Source organism: Pteropus medius, unplaced genomic scaffold (assembly GCF_902729225.1).
Source record: "Pteropus medius unplaced genomic scaffold, Ma_sr-lr_union100, whole genome shotgun sequence".
Lineage (NCBI taxonomy): Eukaryota > Metazoa > Chordata > Mammalia > Chiroptera > Pteropodidae > Pteropus > Pteropus medius.
The window spans coordinates 4,510,465-4,530,278 of record NW_024345600.1 but is presented as its reverse complement, the minus strand read 5'-3'; the positions used below and the strand labels follow the sequence as shown (position 1 = coordinate 4,530,278).

The 19,814-nt window shown below is 34.2% G+C and overlaps 1 protein-coding gene and 1 pseudogene across 1 annotated transcript in view; one reads left to right on the top strand and one right to left on the bottom strand.

Annotated features, from left to right (window-relative positions):
- The window catches only part of CLEC4E (C-type lectin domain family 4 member E), a 64,229-nt gene extending 48,395 nt beyond the window's left edge, over positions 1–15,834 (bottom strand). Inside the window, exon 1 of the mRNA XM_039874322.1 lies at positions 15,801–15,834. The gene's annotated coding sequence lies outside the window, so the exon portion shown is untranslated. The remainder of the gene's footprint in view (positions 1–15,800) is intronic.
- Positions 15,835–16,589: 755 nt separating this feature from the next.
- Positions 16,590–16,708, top strand: LOC120611824 (uncharacterized; annotated as a pseudogene).
- Positions 16,709–19,814: the final 3,106 nt, after the last annotated feature.

Below are 19,814 nucleotides of genomic sequence, written 5' to 3'. Positions count from 1 at the left end.
AGAAAACCTGTGGCAAAGGTATAGGTAATGGGGGCAGTCAACATTACGCAGCTATTATTGAAATCCAAGTGAAATATAATCACATAATAGTAAGGAGTGAGTGATGATGGAGAAAATTAGGTATTAGACCTGAAGATAATTTATCTACACATACTAAATTCATAACACTATAGGTATTTAAATTTACTAAGAAGATATAATCTGGATATTTCTGAAACTGGCCATGGAGATCATTTCGCCTGTGTCTTGCATTGTTTTGTCACACATTACAGACATCTGGGATCATCTAAAGTATAATCTGTAGTTTGCATGAGAGGAGCAGCTTAAGGAAGGAGCACACCAATCACTAGAAATTAATCCTGCCAATTCACTTCATTGATTCTGGATGGAGTTCAAAACAAGGTATATTAAAAGGGATTCTCAGGCTGCCATTCAAGTATTGCTTGTCAATGTCTCACTCTATAAACATGTATATTTATACAATATCATTTAATCTCACTTTCTAAGTTGCTATTTCTTTTTGTGATAAGCCACCTTGATTCATAAGGAACCAATTTCCTTGCTCTTTGAAGATTCATATGAAACTCCTCTGGCCCCTAAATGTATCCACATCTCACTAATAACAGCTGTGGCTGCATTTACAATTTAAGTCTTTTACCAGTGTAGAACCTTCAATTGTTCTATGAAGTATTTGCTTCTCAAATTTTAATCACTTCTACATATATTAGTTCAGCTTGATGAAACTAAGCTAGAAGTTGGTAATAATGATATAAAGTGCCAAAGGGAAATAGAGTTCAGGAACATAAGTGTAATTGCTGCTTCTGGGTTTTTTTTTCCTTGTCCTTAATACTTATCTGAAATTCAATCATTTCTTTAGAAACATACTATTTCCTTTTTTTCTTATTCATTTATCTTCTCTACTTATACAAAATATTTGGTATTAACCTTCTTTGAAACATCTGCATTGGCATTTACTTCAGTAAGAAAGCCTAGAAGATATTAAGAACACTATAAGTAGTAATAACTATTATACTAATATACTAAAGAAGTAATAATATTTGGTTATCTGTAATTGTCCACTCTGTCCCTCCCTCTAAAATTCTCATTATGTAAATTCTCTTAACCTTAATCCTGTTCCTAATCAATTAAATGGAAAAAATAATCCATGAAATATCTTTGTGATAAGATATCAAAACTGGTAGGGTGAAATGCCCTCAAATTCCTCACTTTTGAAATATTTTGAAACCTATTCCAATTTTTTCTTTAAGAAATAAAGTAATTACCATATGAGAAGAAAGCAGGCTTGTCACACTTCCAAGTTTTATTTTTCTTTTATTAAAGTATGTACTGCTTCAATATAAGACCACTATAGGTCTTTTTTGCATCCATTCCGTATTTTGTAATCAGTGATGATCATCTGGGCTATTGTCAGGATTTTATAGAGCCTCCGTATCTCTCAGACAGATTAGGTCCTGTGACTAGGTATGCATTCATGGTATACAAGAAGAACATAATACAAAGAATCATGATAAGCACTGAGAGTGTAGCTAGAAGTATGATGGACATCATCTTTTCCTGTGTCCCCATTATGACACATGTGTAAGGTCCTTGACACATGTGGGTACTACACCAAATGGGTTTTTTAACCAGTGGTAAGTGAGAGTGAATAAGAATAACTAAGAAAATCACCTGTACAGACAACTGTACAAGAAAGTAGACAAGATACATTGCCAACAGAGGCTTTTTCTGAGATAAGTCAAAAATTTCATCTTCTTTTTTCTCTATACGGTCTTCTTTGTTGTCAGTGTTTCTGGATTTCTCTTCTAAAGATTGCTTTTTAAACATCTTGGTTTGCTTGCGCACACTCTGAGAGACAAAAAACTCCATCACGAAAAAGATGAAGGGAAAGACAAAGCCAATCACATACCAAACTCCTAGAACAGGCCTAATGAAGTGATTCTCATAGCACTCTGCTAGACAGGCTTTGGAAATATTCCCATGGCACTGGAAGTCTTTAGCCAGATCAAACCAGGTGAATTGTACTACATATACGACTGAAATATAAAGAAAAGTTAAACTGAGCCACAGTGTTCTCCCTATGTAGAAGTTTGTAGGGTCTTTGCTTATCTGCATTATGGTAGGTACAATACCCCAAAATCTAGTACTGTCCGCCATCTTGGAATCTAGGAAGACAAAAAAAGCAAAGTAGCATCAGGAGGAAAGAATGACTTTAATTATATTCTCCTCTGTTCTCTCAAAAGGTACTCTCTGAGAGGCTACTCAATTGTCTTAGGTGAGAGAACTCCAAGGAAAGTTTAGAAGAGTGTCCAAAAGAAATACACTCATTTAATATTTCTTATTCTTTCATTACTAACCTATTCTCCTAATTTTCTCTTATTGGTCTCTCTTCCCCATCCCATTTCATTTCCCAACCCCTTCTCACAGTTTGTTTATTAAGCTTTCTGTATAGCTATCTATCCTGTTTGCTCTCATCACAAACTCTTAGTGTCATTTGCTTCTTTTTATAATTTATGTACCAACCTGTGTCAATCAACCCACTCCAGCCAACAGTATAGTTCCAACTGTCATAGAACTCCCATAGGTGTCAGGAAACAAGTGCTTAAAAGTAAGTCTTCATCACCTCTCTCTGAGATGTACCTATCTGAGATGGTTTAACTGAACTTACTAGTATCATTTTAGGCTCTTTCTGAAGCCAACTTTTCCAAAGCCATCATCAGTTTCAAAAGCTGTTTCTGATTAACCAGTCAAAATGGATGGATCAATATATAATTGCCTTCTACTGGGAGGGCAGTTTAAGTTTCTTATTTGTATTATATTCTGCTGCTCATTTAAAATTTTCATTGATTCACATATGATTTGAGCATCAAACACAGTTATAAGTATACAAAAATGAATGAGGCAGTTCTTGCTTTTAATTACAGATCTGATGGTGTAGAGAGTGCTTTACTCAATGTGTTTATTGTGGTTTCTGTAATTCACTTTTTCTCCTATGAACTAAAAAGACATTATCAGGACATTTTATTGTTACTATACTCTGATAGTCAACACTTGCTACCCGCTTCCCTACCAACTTGGCTGAGATTTTGGGGGGCCTGTATCACAGTTCAACTTCTTCCTTTATTCCATCTTGTTCTCTTACATCACTAACTCTCTGCTTCCTTTCAAAGATACTAATTCCTAATAAATATTTTGCCCCTTCAACTTCATCTCAAGGTCTGCTTCTGGAAAAGCCACCAGCAACACTCCTTTTCAGGTCTTTGGAAGACCAAAAGACAAACCATATAGAGAGCAGAGCTCTCCCTTCACCCTGGGTCACAGTTACTGGAAAGCAAAGCATACGCTATGAGGATTCCTACAGTACCTGAAGGTTTACTTGCTCTGCCAGGGATCTGCTGGACTAGTAATTTTAGCTGCTGCTCAACTTAAGAGAGAAGAACGCTTTGAAATTAAAATTGGAGAGGAGACAGGATGCATTCAGACTGAAATATTCTCAGCATCTCCTAATTTTTTAGCTTACTTAAAATTATTTTTCTAATTTTTTGAGTAGGGTTTTAGTACACTTTGAACTTATTTTTGAAGTCTTAATACATACAAAAAGGTACCACAAAGTACAAAAGTCACATTGTTCAATTTTATAAATTTCATAGAATGAACACACTCATGTAATTACTGTCCATATCAACATAGAACAATTTTAAACATTAAGTTATGAGAGTTTTTTATGTATCTTAGATACAAGTTTACTATTGGATACATGATGTGCAATTATTTTCTCCCAGCCTGTGACTTGTCTTTTCAATCTTTTAAATATCTTTTGAAGAATTAAAGATTTTATTTTTAATAAGGTTCAACTAATCAAATTGTTTTATTATTAATTGTTCTTTTGGTGTCATGTGTAAGAACTCTGTGTATTCAAAGTGACAAAGACTTTTCTCCTAAATTTTCTTCTTGCCAATGTTGGTGACGAGAAGTCTTATGTCAATAAGATTCTATTTCCTTTGAAGTATAACCTGTTTTAGTGCTCTGAAGTCTAAATGAGGATTTATGTTTTAGATAAATTCTGGAAATTTCTCATCTATTGTTTACTTTATGATTGTTATTGCTTGTCCTCTATTCTCTCATTCAGTATTTCTATAACTCCTATTAGGCAGATGTCGAAATTTCTCCATGTGTCTTCTTCATATCTCTTACCTTTATTTTTATGTTTCTCATCTTCTTATCACCACATGTACTGCATTTCGGGGAGAATTGCTTACTTATGTTTCCCAGGTCAAGAATCGTTTTCTTCTGAGGTGTCCATTCTGCTCTTCAGTTACCACCCTGAGGGATTTTTTCTGTTTTAACTAGGCAAATTTTAATTTTTATGGTCTATAAGTTTTTTAATAAAATATCTTTTAAAAGCTCTTCAAATGTTACTTCTACTTATTTTCTATATCTTATCTGTTTTCTTTAAATGTTTTCTTGGGTATAAGATGTTTCATATGGTTATTATTTCTTTCTCATAATGTTTATTTTTTTCAGATGTTTGGTGCTTCTTGACCCTTCACTAATTTTTTAAGTTGAAGTCTTCTTTTAGACTCCCTAAAGTTTTTGATTGCAAGTCTGACTCTAGGGTAAAAATGTAATTACTCTGTCAATTGTCCTTGGATTCCTTCCAGTGTTAAATCTGAAGCACTCTTAGAAGTACCACTCATGTGTTTCAGTATTATTATTATATATGGGACTAGATATACACTTTAGGTATTGATTTCCTTAACCAATATCATTCTGTATGATATCTCTTCCCAAGAATTATATACGTATATAAGGCTATTGAGTTTCTACCTACTGAATTTAAGCATGGTTATAGCTTTCCTCTAAGTACTTTCCTTGTCATTCTGAAGTAAGAGGGAAGATTCTATAGTGTGTATTTAGTTCATCATCCTCAAATGGAAATTAACATTTTTCTGCTACGTTGGAATCATACAGAAGTTTCCCAATGAAAATCAAAAAAATAATCCCTGTATTTTGGCATGAAAATTTAACATCTCAATTCCCCTATTATTGAGATCTGCCTAATTCTAGGAATTTGTGTCACTAAGCTACTGTTTCTTTGTATTCTCATCTCAAACTCTTTTCCCTTCACTGTGCCATGTGTTTTAAAGTTGTCTCTAGTATATTTATTTCTCTATGATAATTGTCAATTTCAAAGACCCAGACTAATTAAATTACAGATGTTTGGTGAAGTTCTTCAATAAACTAGTAAGGAGAAATGAGAATCTTAACCGTATGTGGCTTATTCAATTTTCTCAGGAGGTAGGGAAAAATTATAGGGAATTATTAAACCTAGGATTAAGTAATGAACTTAATAGATCTATTTCTACAATAGGCCGACTCCAGGAATTAACAAAGCTTAGATACCAAGACTTCAGAATTTATATGTAAAAAATGAAGCCATCCCAAACGAATAAGACAGAAAACAGAATCCAATTTATTTGGGATAACTTAATTTTACATCTCTTTTTATCTTCAGATTCTGATCTTCACAATTCAAAGTTGTACATTCTATAAAGGGGTCTGCTCAAAAACACAAAAGTTTTTGCAGAAAGAAAGGTATAAGCATGCACAAGAAGAGTTGATTCATCTATTTTATCAACTGTATTCGAAAAACATATTGGTTGTGTTTCTCATTTTTTTCACAAACTATATTAGAAAATAAAAGTCTAACCCCAATTTCAGAGTTTCATATTGTCCCACAATGGCATCTCTTCATGAATACTTCGTGGGTCTTTTTTTTATTGTTATCATCTTGCTTAATAAATGCTGCAGTAAGTATCTTTGCAAACATATGCTTGCTTATTTGTGTGTCTCTGTAAGGTAGATTTGGAAGCAGAATTTCTGGGCAAAAGGTATGTATAGTTAAATTTTGAAAAGTATTTCAAAAGATGACATCAATTTACACTCAAACTAATAATTTATAAAATTATAGAGAATCATTTTGATTATACCACTTTATAGTGTTTTCTTTATTTCTTTTGACTTCATAAATTTAATTATTTAAATCTTTCAATTATGACTTATAGTATGTTTCCCTGCATTTTCCTGCAGAACAACTTGTACCAAAAGTGCAGTAGGCAACCTGAGTCCAATTGCCTAAAATACTGCCTATTTGCTTTGTGTTAATAGCAATTAATTTAGATCAGTGATTTTCAAACTTCTCTGACTAATACAGCCCAAAGTAAAAACTAACTGTTATAGCATGACTCAGTGCACACACACATGCAATGCGCATATAAACAGATACATTTTCACAAATAAAATTTCAATAAAAGATTCACAAAACAAAACTTGCCAGAATTATGTGTTATACTCTATTTTCCTTTGTTTTGTTTTCTAGTTACTTTTTATTCTGATGGCTACCAGCAACTAAAATATTTTCACCAGCTACTAATGAGTCAATGGGTTTTACCAAACTTACAGTTTAAACCATGCTGAAATCTTTTTTGAACATTAATAAATTCATTTATAAAACAATATATTATTAGTAATTAGAAATTATGTGACGTTTCATAACAACTATGCTAAAATTTCTGTTTGCTACCAAGGACTCCCACAGTTTTCACCAATGCTGACCCAGCTGACAGAGTTGCCAGGAGTTCCTACTGTTGTGTCTCCTCTCAGAGGGTGGAGCTCTCACTGCAGTGAGACCTTCCCCAAAGATCCCCACTTGTGGCTGTGCCCTGTTCTCCAGGGCTGGAACACCACTGCACCTTACTTAGTCTATGGGACTAGAGTTGGCACTGCTCTGAGTCCTGACCTGGCTTCCAGGTCTTAGGTTTGGCTCCAAATTGCCAGTGCTTAGCTGTCACTGTTCTGAACCCCAAACTTGGATCCCAGGTCACAGATTTGACCTATCATTGCTGGGGCCAAGCTGCTGCTGCTGCTGCTGCTCAGCCCTGCCCCAAGACCCAGGTTGAAGCTTTAAGCTGCCTTACCTTGGCTGAATTCTCATTACTCTGCACCCCACCTCTGGGTCCTGACATGTGACTTTAATTTTTAATATGACTTGTAATTTTTGTTATTGTAAGCTTCACACGATGTATCAAGTAAATGGAATGGAAGTATATAGGCCTTTAGTGTAAAGTTTTATGTTTATCTATCTAGGAGTTAGATGGTGTTTACTGTATGTTATATGTGGTGTCAGAGGCTAAGCTTTCCCCTAGCATCTTTAATATTGTCTCCCTTGTTCTCTTTGGGTCTTGTTAGGGACTCTCTTAATAGGCTTATAGTTCCTTTAGCTACAACACCCAGTTATTATACAGGAGACCTATTGTTGTGGTGGTATGTTTGGAGGGAAGGGAAGCATTCTATAGTCTTATAATTAGGACTTAGTCTTTTATTTTATTTAAAAAAATTTTTTTTAATTAAGTTTATTGGGATAACATTGGTTAATACAATTATATAATTTTCAGGTGTACATTATAATTTAACATCTGTATTCTATTGCGTGTTTACCACCCAAAGTCCAGTTTCCTTCAGCTACCACATATTTGATTCCCTTTACCCACTTCACCTTTCCTCTACACATCTTATTTGACCCCTTTACCCCATCTACCTCCCACCTCTTACTCCACCCCTTACCCTCTGGTAACCACTAGTCTATAGTCCATGTCCATGGGTCTTTGTTTGTCCTGTTCCTTTATTGCTTTTAGGCTTATATCCCACATATCAACTTTTTCTGTCTGGCTTATTTCACTTAGCATGATGATCTCGAGTTCCATCCACGTTGTCGCAAATGGCAGTATTTCATCTCTTCTTATGGCTCAGTAATATTCCATTGTATATATATGTACCACTGCTTCTTTAGCCAATCATCTATCGTAGGACACTTCAGTTGCTTCCATGTCCTGGTCACCATAAATACGGCTGCTATGAACATTGGTGTGCAAATATCTTTATGGATATGATTTTTAAGTCTTTAGGGGTAAATACCCAGTAGAGTGATTGCTGGATCATATGGTAGATCAATTCTTAGTTTTTTGAAGAACCTCCATACTGTTTTCCATAGTAGCTGTACCAATTTGTAGTCCCACCAGCGGTGTATGAGGGTTCCTTTTTTCTCCACATCCTCTCCAGCATTTGTTATTACTTGTCCTGTTGATTATAGCTATTCTAACAGGTGTGAGATGCCATCTCATTGTGGTTTTGATTTGCATTTCTCTAATAGCTAGCGATGTTGAGCATCTTTTCATATGTTTATTGGCCAGTTGTATGTTCTCTGGGGAGAATGTTTGTTCAGATCTTCTGCCCATTTTTGATTGGATTGTTTGGTTTTTTGTTGTTATTGAGTTGTATGAGTTCTTTGTATATTTTGGATATTAGGCCCTTGTCAGAAGTGTTGCTTGCAAATATATTTTCCCATTTGGATGGTTGTCTCTTTACCTTGTTGATGGTTTCTTTTGCTGAGCAGAAGCCTTTTAGTTTGATGTAGTCCCATTCATTTATTTTTGCTTTTACTTCCCTTGTCTTTGAGGTCAGATTCATAAAATCCTCTTTAAGTCCAAGGTCCTTGAGTTTCGTTCCTATGTTTTCTTCTATGCATTTTATTGTTTCAGGTCTTATATTGAGGTCCTTAAACACTTTGAGTTAATTTTGGTGTGTGGTGATAGACAACACTGTAGTTTCGTTCTTTTGCAGGTGACTTTCCAGTTTTCCCAGCACCGTTTATTGAAGAGGCTTTCCTTTTTCCACTGTATGTTTTTGGCTTTTTTGTCGAAAATTATTTGCCCATATAAATATGGGTTTACTTCTGGACTCTTGATTCTGTTCCACTGGTCCGTGTGTCTGTTTTTCTGCCAATACCATGCCTTTTTGATTACTGTCCCTTTGTAATATTAATTTGAAGTCGGGCAGAGTGATGCCTCCAGTCTCGTTCTTTTTTCTCAGGATGGCTTTGGCAATTCGGGTCTTTTGTGCTTCCATATGAATCTGATGATTTTTTGTTCTATTTCTTTAAAAAATGCCGATGGGATTTTGATGGGGATTGCATTAAATCTGTATAATGCTTTAGATAATATGGTCATTTTAACTATGTTGATGCTTCCAATCCAAGAATAAGGAATATCTTTCCATTTCTTTGTATCTGCTTCAATTTCTTTTAATAAAGTCTTGTAGTTTTCATTATATAGGTCCTTCACATGTTTCGTTAGATTTATTCTTAGGTATTTTATTCTTTTTGTTGCAATTGTGAAAGAAATTATTTTTTCCACTTCTTTTTCTGACACTTTGTTGTATAGAAACCCTATGGATTTTTGAACGTTGATTTTGTAACCAGAAACTTTACTGTATTTGCTTATTGTTTGTAGTAGTGTTCTTGTGGAGTCTTTAGGGTTTTCTATATAGAGAATCATGTCATCTGCAAATAGTGACAGTTTGACTTCTTCACTTCCTATTTGGATGCCTTTTGTATCTTTTTCTTGTCTGATTGCACTCACTAGAATCTCCAATGTCATATTGAATAACAGTGGTGATGGTGGACAGCTTTGCTTTTTCCCGATCTTAGAGGGAATGTTTTTAGTTTTTCACCATTAAATATAAGTTGACTAAGGGTTGGTCGTATATGGCCTTTATTATGTTAAGGTACTTTCCTTCTATACCAATTTTGTGAAGTGTTTTGATCATAAATGGATGCTGTGTCTTGTCAAAGGCTTTTTCTGCATCTATTGATATGATCATGTGATTCTTATTTTTTCATTAGTTTATGTAGTGTATCACATTAATTGATTTGTGTATTTTGAACCATCCCTGTGCCCCTGGAATGAAGCCTACTTGATCGTGGTGTGTAATCTTTTTAATATGTTGCTGTATTCAGTTCACTAGTATCTTATTTAGGATTTTTGCATCTGTGTTCATGAGAGATATTGGTCTGTAGTTTTCTTTTTTTGTATTATCTTTACCAGGTTTTGGTATTGGAGTAATATTGGCCTCAGAAAAAGATTTGGAAAGTATTGCCTTCTCTTCAATTTTTTGGAAGAGTTTGAGAAGAATAGGTATTAAATCTTCTTTGAATGTTTGGTAGAATTCACTGGTGAAGCCGTCTGGTCCTGGACTTTTACTTTTTGGAAGGTTTTTGATGATCGTTTCAATTTCCATACTGCTGATCGGTCTATTTAGATTTTCCAGATCTTCTTGATCCAGTCTAGGAAGATTGTATTTTTCTAAGTACTGGTCCATTTCTTCTAGATTATTAAATTTGTTATTATATACTTTTTCATAATATTCTTGTATGATCCTTTGTATTTCTGTGGTGTCTGTTGTAATTTCCCCTCTTTCGACCCTGATTTTGTTTATTTGTGTCCTTTCTCTTTTTTCTTTAGTGAGTCTAGCTAGGGATTTGTCAATTTTATTAACCTTCTCAAAGAACCAGCTCTTTGTTGCATTTATTTTTTCTATTGTTTGTTTGTTTGTTTGTTCTCAATTTCATTTATTTCTGCTCTAATTTTGATGATTTCTTTCCTTCTGTTGACTTTAGGCCTCATTTGTTCTTCCTTTTCTAGTTTTTTTAAGACAAAGCATTAGGTTATTTATTTGGGCTCGTTCTTGTTTTTGGAGGTAGGCCTGTAATGATATGAACTTTCCTCTTATGACCGCTTTTGCTGCGTCCCCAAAATTTCGATATGTTATACTATCATTATCATTCGTTTCTATGTATCTCTTGATCTCTCTTTTTAGTTCTTCTCCAACCCAGTTATTCTTCAGTAGCATGTTGTTTAATCTGCATGTATTTGTGGTTCTTTCTGATTTCTTTTTCAGTTGATCTCTAGTTTCAAAGCATTATGATCAGAGAATAGGATTGGTATGATTTCAACCCTCTTAAATTTGTTGAGGCTACTCTGTGTCCCAGTATGTGGTCAATTCTTGAGAATGTTCCATGTGCACTAGAGAAGAATGTATAAGCAGCTGTTTTGAGATGGAAGGCTCTGTAAATGTCAATTATGTTCATTTAAGGTTGTTATTTCCTTATTGATTTTCCGTTTGGATGATCTGTCCATATCCAACAGTGGGGTATTTAGATCCTCTACTACGATAGAGTTTTGGTCTGTTTCTCTCTTTAGTCCTGTTGGTAATTGCTTTACATATTTTGGGGCTCTCTGATGGGAGCATAGATATTAATAATTGTTATGTCTTCTTGGTGCATGATTCCCTTTATCATTATGAAGTGTCCCTCAATATCTTTCTTTACTTTTTTTATTTTGAAGTCTATTTTGTCCCATATTAGTACTACTACTCCTGTTTTTCTCTGAATGCCATTTGCTTGAAATATCATTTTCTAGCCTTTCATTTTGAGTCTATATTTGTCTTTGGAGCTGAGATGTGTCTCCTGGAGACAGCATATGATTGGGTTTTGTTTTTTGATCCATTCTGCAACTCTGTGCCTTTTTATTGGTGAGTTCAGTCTATTACCATTTAGGGTGATTATTGAAATATGAAGTCTTCTTATAGCCATTTTATCTTTTGCTTCTGGTAACTCAATGTTTCCATTGCTTCCTTGTCCTTCTGTTTCTGTTTTCTTTATTTTAGTTGGCTTTTGTGGGTTTTGCCTCTGGTTCTTCTTGTTTTATGTTATATACTTCAGCTCTGAATCTTCGGTGTGTGGTTACCATTACAAATATGAAAATGATAGTTACATATATACAGTCATGCATTTTCTTCTGCACTTGCCTTATCTCCATCCCCCTTTGTGAATTTAGATTCTTGAATCCTCCTCCTCTTTTTAGTCATTGTTGTCTCAATTTGTCCCTATGTATGCTGAACGTTCATTACTATCTTGTTATAACAATTCACTTATTATTTAAGCTATAATGCCCTGTTCTTAGTAAGAGTTGCACTCCTCTGCTTCTATTTGCCTGATAGTCACTTTACTCCTAATTATGTATTTTTTTTTGTCATTTTGTTTTAGGTGAGCTGACCCCTTTTAGTACTTCCTGTAGTGCAGGTCTTATATTAGAGAATTCCCTCAATTTTTGTATGTCTGTAAAGAGAATCTTAAAGAGTCCGCCAAAATCTATTAGAACTGATAAATGAATTCATTAAAGCAGCAGGATACAAAATTAATATTAAAAAATTGGTTGCATTTTTATATAGCAGTAACAAACTATCAGAAAGAGAAATTAAGAAAACAATCCTATTTACAATTGCATTAAAAAAGTAAAATACCTAAAAGTAAATTTAACCAAAGAGGTAAAAGACCTATACTCAGAAAATTATAAAACATGAAGAAGATGCAAATAAATGGAACTATATAACATGTTCATGGATATAAAGAACTGACATAGTTAAAATGTCTAGACTATCCAAAGCAATCTATAGATTCAATGCAATAACTGTCAAAATACCAATGACATTATTCATGGAACTAGAATAATCCTAAAATTTATATGGAACCACAGAAGACCCCGAATAGTCAAAGTAATCTTGAGAAGGAAGATCAAAGTTGGAGGTATCATGCTACCTGATATCAAAATATACTACAAGGCTATAGTAATCAGAACAGCATGGTACTGGCATAAAACCAAACACAAATCAATAGAAAAGAATAAAGAGCTCAGAAATAAATCCATGCTTATATAGTCAATTAATCTATGACAATAGAGGGAAGAATATACAACGGGGGTAAAGACAGTCTCTTCAATAAATGGTATTGAGAAACCTGGGCAGATACATGCAAAAAAATGAAACTAGTTCACTTTCTTACACCATGCACAATAATATACACAAAATGGATTAAAGACTTAAATGTAAGACCAAAACTATAAAACCTTTAGAACAAAACAGTAAACTCTCTGGGATTGCTCTCAGTAATACTTTTTGGGGTTATGTCTCCTTGGGCAATAGAAACGAAAGAAAAAATAAGTGAGAGTACATCATACTAAAAAGTTTTTGCATAGCAAAGGAAACCATCAACAAAACGAAAAGCCAACCTACTGAAGGGAGACAATATTTGCCAATGACACTTCTGATAAGGGGTTAATATTCAAAATATGCAAGGAACTCAAAGTAGCACCCCCCCAAAAAAAAATCTGTTTTAAAAATGAGAAGATGACCTGAATAGACATTTCTCCAAAGAGGACATACACATGACCAATAGACATATGAAAAAATGCTCAATGTCACTAATCATCAGGGAAATACAAATTAAAACTATAATGAGATATCATTTCACACCTGTCAGAATAGCTACTATCAAAAAATCAACAAACAAAAAATGTCGGCAATGATTTGAAGAAAAAGGAACCCTCGTGGATTGTTTGTGGGATTGCAAATTGGTGCAGCCACTATAAAAACAGTATGTAGATTCCTCAAAAAATTCAAAATAGAACCACCTTATGACCCAGTAATCACACTTCTAGGTATTTAATCAAAGAAATCCAAACCCTAATTCAAATAGATCTAGGTATTCCTATGTTCATTAAAATATTTACAATAGTCAAGATATGGAAGCAACCTAAGTGTCCTTTGACAGACAGTTGTATAAAGAAGAGTAGTACATGTATACAATGGAATATTGTTCGGCCATAAAAAGTATGAAATCTTGCCATTTGCAACAACATGGATGGACCTACAGGGTATTATGCTAAGTGAAATAAGTCAAATAGAGAAAGACCAACATCAAATATTTCACTTATATGTGGAATATAAAAAAACAAAATAAATGAACAAAGAAACTGAAACAAACTCACAGATATAGAGAAGAAAATTATGGTTGCCATGTTGAGAGGGTTAGGAGACTGGATGAAAAAGATGAAGGGAGTAAGAAGTACAAATTAGTAGTTACAAAATAGTCACAGGAATATAAAATATAGCCTAGGAAAGATAGTCAAAAATATTATAATAACTATGTGTGGTGTCAGAGGGGTACTAGACTTATCAGGGAGATCATTTTATGTTACATAAATGTCTAACCACTATGCTGCACACCTGAAACTAATATAATACTGAATGTAAATTGTAATTTTTTAAAAATCTAAAAAAATGTTGTAGGGATAATGATGAGCATCAAATCAAATTAAACATGGGAATTAAGTATAAATACTTTCTTTACCTTGGGTTACAAAACTATGTAAATATAATAAATAATCCTTGAAAGAGAAATGAGAAACCTAAAGAAAAATAAGTGATTATAACAGCAATAGTAACAACATTTTAAAGTCTTTATTTTAGAAACCAAATACACTGCAAGGTGTAGAGGGACTAGAGGAAGCAAAATATTTAAATTTTTTAATTTTCAGAGTTTATATTTTTTCATTATTTATGTTGCAGAAGTTGGTTTAAATCCTTCCCCAGGGAATTAAGATTATTGTTTGTAGTTTGACCATAGGTCTTTAAACCTAATGTACAAAGTGAGAAGAAAACAAAATTGAAGTGCATATTAATGTCATAAAACTTTCATATTCAGCTCAATCTCTCCCAACTTACTCCATGCTAAACAATAAGAGCTACATTTTAATGCTTGTCTAAACAGTCTCAGACAGTGTAGTAAGCATTTTATTATCATTGCCTTATTTAACCTTAATATCATTACTATAAGTTTGGAATAATGTGGAGGATCACCAATATAGGACAAGGTCAACTCATTGTCATCTCTCTCTTGAAACATAGTTATGGAACAGTCTAAGGCTAGAGAGAAAGTAGACAGGAAACAAGTTACTTTCACTGGTAAATCAAGTTTTTGTAGGTCTAGAAGAGTTAAAGAAGTGTGGTAAACAAGCTGTACAGAATAAATTCAAGATGTGTTATAAACAGGAGTATGACCTATTTGAAAGAGAAAGAAGATAGGAGGTAAATAAAAGGACAGAGTATATCAAATGGCAATATAAAAGAGTAACTTAAGGGAGGGCCCAGGGGAAAAAAAAAAGGAAATCCAAGAGAGAGGAAAGTTATGAAGCAGCAGGGGTTGCTAAATTAGAATGTGTGAATTTCAATTATAGGAATCAAAGAAGAGAAACAGATGTGCACGTACACAACACACTCAAATATTTAGACTACCATCCCCATAAAGGCTTACCAAACAGAAAGACTAAGCATGTGCTTAGTGTACCATTAAATTATTGTGTTTGAATGCATTTGGGGGAAATTATTTAATATTTTAAATAAAAACAAACCTTTGAAGGAGTAATTGTTGGGAAATAATCTAGAATCTTGTTGGACTTCCTTACTTGTGTTTGTAATATATTTTTATTTTGAAGTATGTATATGAAAGAGCACCTTAATGTCTTCAGATCTTGGAACAGCCTGAAAGTCTTACTCTGACCCCATGTCCCACACAACCGTTTCTACCATTCTTTTCCTATCCCCTATGTCTGTGCAGTCCAATAACATTCAAGTCAGGTCAACTAAATAGTAGTTCACAACATATTCTTAAGAACAAAATATGACATGGAAAATTACTAGTTCTTCAAGTCAGTCATAGCTTTCTGAATCATATGAGCTTTCCTGAGCACATTACAACACTCATCTTAATTGTTGCAATTCAGATTTGAACGTTTTTATTTCCTTTCTCTATTCAGGAAGAAGTCATAGCCCTTGTATTGACTACATGCCCTTATTCATCCAAATTTACTTCCTCCTCATGCTTACTTTCTCCTTCCCTTGCTAACCCTAGAGACAGTAGCCAGGGAAGGAGGACTGGGGAAGGACAAAAAAACATGGCAAGAGGTGAAAAATTCAACCACAAATTCTTGTAAATAATAAACTCAGCATTTCCTCTCATGCTTAGTTTTGCTGATTCCAAAAGGACTTACCCGGTAGTCCTGCTGACACATTTTCTTCTGTCACCCTTGCTTTCCTCCCTGTTCTGCTTTCCCATGTATTTCTTAGTAACTTATGTTTCTTGTTTCTTAAATAATTTTGGGCATTGTGTGTGAATGTTCATTTTCTAAAACATTATGTAATTAAAACATTCATTGTCCTTGCACATGACAGTCATGTTGATTGAGTAGAATTAGTAGGTCATAAACATTTTGTGATATTTTTGAAAGTCATGTTGGCAAAGATTGCTTAAAGAGAATCATTGTCCAGATCTTCAGTTTTGTATGTACTTTACTAAAATCTCTTCCTTCCAAATTCCCCCATTACAATTGTCTTTGCTTTACTTTACGACAGAACTATGAGTATCTTTCTTTCTCACTTTTATTATAGCTCACTTCCCTGGGGTATAGTAAACTCCAGTGTTTCAATTAACATAAAATACTGGCACATGTTTAGAAAGGGAATTACTCTACCTACAGGTGATAAATACATTTGAAACAATGTTTCAATTTCTTTGTTTTTAATAAAATTGAAGGGATTTATATTAAGAGATGCTATTAGCTGATTCATCATTAATAATAATTATTGATGGTAGTTCATTACATGATTTGGGGCACTTAACTCAAAAAGAGTTCAACAAATCAAATGGCATTGCTATAACAAACCTTTTTCCACTCTTACTTCTGTTATTTATCTGAACAAGATTTCTCAGTTTCTGAACCCATAATCTTGTAGATTATGGTAATAAATAACATCAGTTATGACAGATACAAGTTAAAAAGTCTAATTCACATGTCACCCTGAACAAGCCTGATCCAGTCTGATCTCAGAAGCTAAGCAGGGTCGGGCCTGGTTAGTACTTGGATGGGAGACCACCTAGGAAGACCAGGTGCTGTAGGCGTAAAAAATAAAATAAATAAATAAATAAAAATGAAATGTCTAATTCATTTCATTAAGAGATGGCTTTGCAATAAAATTATATTTTTTATGTTTAGTATTAGTAATTATATACCAACATTTCAATATAAAGCATATATTCAGCTGCAGCAAATGGGGAATGGGAGAGACTGATACCCAGGAAAAAATAAGCCAAGTAATTAGTAAATTATATTGCAGGTTAGAAAGTGAAAATTCTGTAGACAAAAAGAAAATGAACACAATGGTGGAGATATAAGGATGAGGAACTGAGTTGAGATTTGAAGAGGGTGAGGGAATTAATGTTCTAGACAAAGAGAACATAGTACAATACCCCCAAGGCAGCACCAGGTGTGGTGTGTTTGAGGAACAGCAAGATGGCCAGTATGGGTGGAGATTAATCAGTGGGAAAGAGTCAAAGTAGATTCAGAAATGTAAGGAGAGTGGTGGTGGTGGTGGTGGTGGTGGTTTCTGGTTAGTCTATTTATAGACTACTTAATAGACTATTTTAAGTAGTTCATCTTTTACTCTGAGCAAGATAAGGAGTCTTCGGAGAATTTTCAATAAAGGAATGATGTAATCTGATTTAAAATGTAAAAGGTTACCTTAGTTATCTTGTTAAGAATAGACACTTGAGACTGATAAAGAGAGTTAGGAGGCAGAGGCAGGATTCTAAGCATGAGATAGATAATGGTGACTCTGACCAGGGTGATAATAATAATAGACATAGATATATTTTTAAAGTGATGCAAATAGGATTTCCTAAAGAATTGGGTATGAGATATGGGAGAAAGAGAGGAATTAATGATGATCTCAAAAAGTTTGGTCAGAAGAGCTGAAAATTGGTGGTTTTGCCATCAACTTTTTTTTTTCATGTGACAGTGGAAACCTTGAATCCATATTGGCAATCCATGGAGTTTCCTTCTTTACATTCTGTAATGGCTAAAGATACGTAGGTTAAGAAAGTTTCTCTGAAAGACTTTAATGCCTATTTCAGATTGCCTTGTTTATCTTCTTTATGAAGTGAATTGTGCACAAAGAGTCAGAGCTGAGTTTGAATCTGAATTAGAGCCAATCCCCAGAAATACTTCATTCAGACTTACATAGCAGTCCATCTTGTCTTATTTCCTAATTGGCCGTTAACACTGGTTCTCTAAAAATTTTTTTCTAGCATCTAAATCAAGTTCTTGGTTTGGTGGTCAACATAATGAATGTCCTTTGTTTTGATCATAAAAGCTATCACAAAATAATTACAGTAATTTACTTTTGTTCAATAAAAAATCTCTTTAACCTACCCATGGCATTTTTACTTTTTATCAAATGACATTTTGTGGTTACTGTTTGGATAGTTGTGCGCTAGTTAATTACTCCTTGGCTATCGCCCATGGGAACATAGGTCATCACCCATGGGAACATAACATTCTAACAATAAGCTTTCTGCTTCTGTACCCCCGCTTGCACAACCGACCTGTGGGTTGACAGTTAGTAAATAGAGGAAAAATAGACCTTTGTGTTTAAGACGGAATGAGGAATGGGATTTAGGGCTTAAAAACCCTGTACCTCTACATTTAGGGGCTGCTTAATTTGAGGTCTGCGTACCCCTGGCAGACCCTGCTGGCTGAATAAAGAGCATGCTTCCTATAACTCACTGGTTTCTGGTGGTCCATGTGTCTATCAGGGGCTGGCGGCCACAACAGTTGTTTCTCTGTATTTGTAAATTGAATTAATTAATAGGTCATGAACTATATTGATGATTCCTCTTTCTTTTTATCCGTACTTGAAGATTTTCACATTATTTTTCAGTATTCTCTCTATAATACCAGACCCATGGGACTGACTTTTCCAGAATAATCTTAATTTCATATAAAGCTTTAAAACATACAATGAAACTCATATACCAGCAATTGCAGTCATGTTGAAGATCCCTCAAACCTTATTCCCTTCTAATCTAGTTGCTTGGCACAAAACTTCAAAGTCATCCATTACTCTGTTGGCATCCTCATCCATTAACCAAGTCTGTTTTCTTCTTTATTCTAATATCTGTTAACTATAGTCTCCTCTCAATGTGCACCAGCCCTGCTTTAACTCACTCTTAATATTGCTATCTTGACTCACTTGTATAGCGAATACAGCAAAAATTACTGATTTAAAAGCTGTTTATAGTTATCTCAACATTCTAGGAATCACAGAAATCATCTTTAAGGGCTCATTTGTTTGGAAAAACCAATTACTTACTCTCTGATTATGAAAGCTAAAGACACTTAGCTACCTAGTAGGAAAAGCTCTGCAAATAAAGCAAAAGAATTCTCTTCAGTGGATGTCAGGATTATTATTATTTTATTTTTCTTACTCATAGGAGCCCTGGGACCTAATAAAGAAGTAATATTAGAGAGAGGTCTCTGATTTGAGTAGAAACAAGTTCCAGAAACATGGCAGAATGTTGGGAGAACCACTGTGACAGGGCAAGGTTAATGGACACAAGGGCAAGCACTATCTGATAAGCAATTAAAAATTTTATATTTTGTTTTCCTACAGATTTCTTTAAATATTGATTAAAAACTAGTAGCAGTGATATTAGGAAGAAGCATAGACAAGAGAATAGAGGTGATCCTAAAGAAGGTAGGATGAGTAGTTTGAAAAATAATCAAAACATGTAAACATCCACTGGAGAGTTTCAGAAATTTTAGGCATGGGGACTGAATTCTTTGCAGGACTACAGGTAATGGCTCAATTGAAATCTTGGAGTATTAAAAGGAAAGTTGATTTTAAATGTGTGGAAATTTTGTGCCCACTTAGGATGCCTATCCTGCTTTCCATGTTGTTCTTTATTCTCTTTCTGAGTTATCTTTCAAATAAACCATATTTTTCTCACTAAACTCATTAAATCCACACTATCTTCCATACAAAGTCAAGACTCCTTGCTTGTCCTCTTTTTCTTAGTTTCCTAATGTAAATTCTTCCATATCTTTAGGTAACTTCTATTTTACTCATACTACTTCCAGGGTCCCAAGTGTGTCGTATTTTCATATGCCTCAAAGCCTTTGCACCAGTTATATCTGTGACTGAAGTATTTCCTCCCTTATCTGCATGAC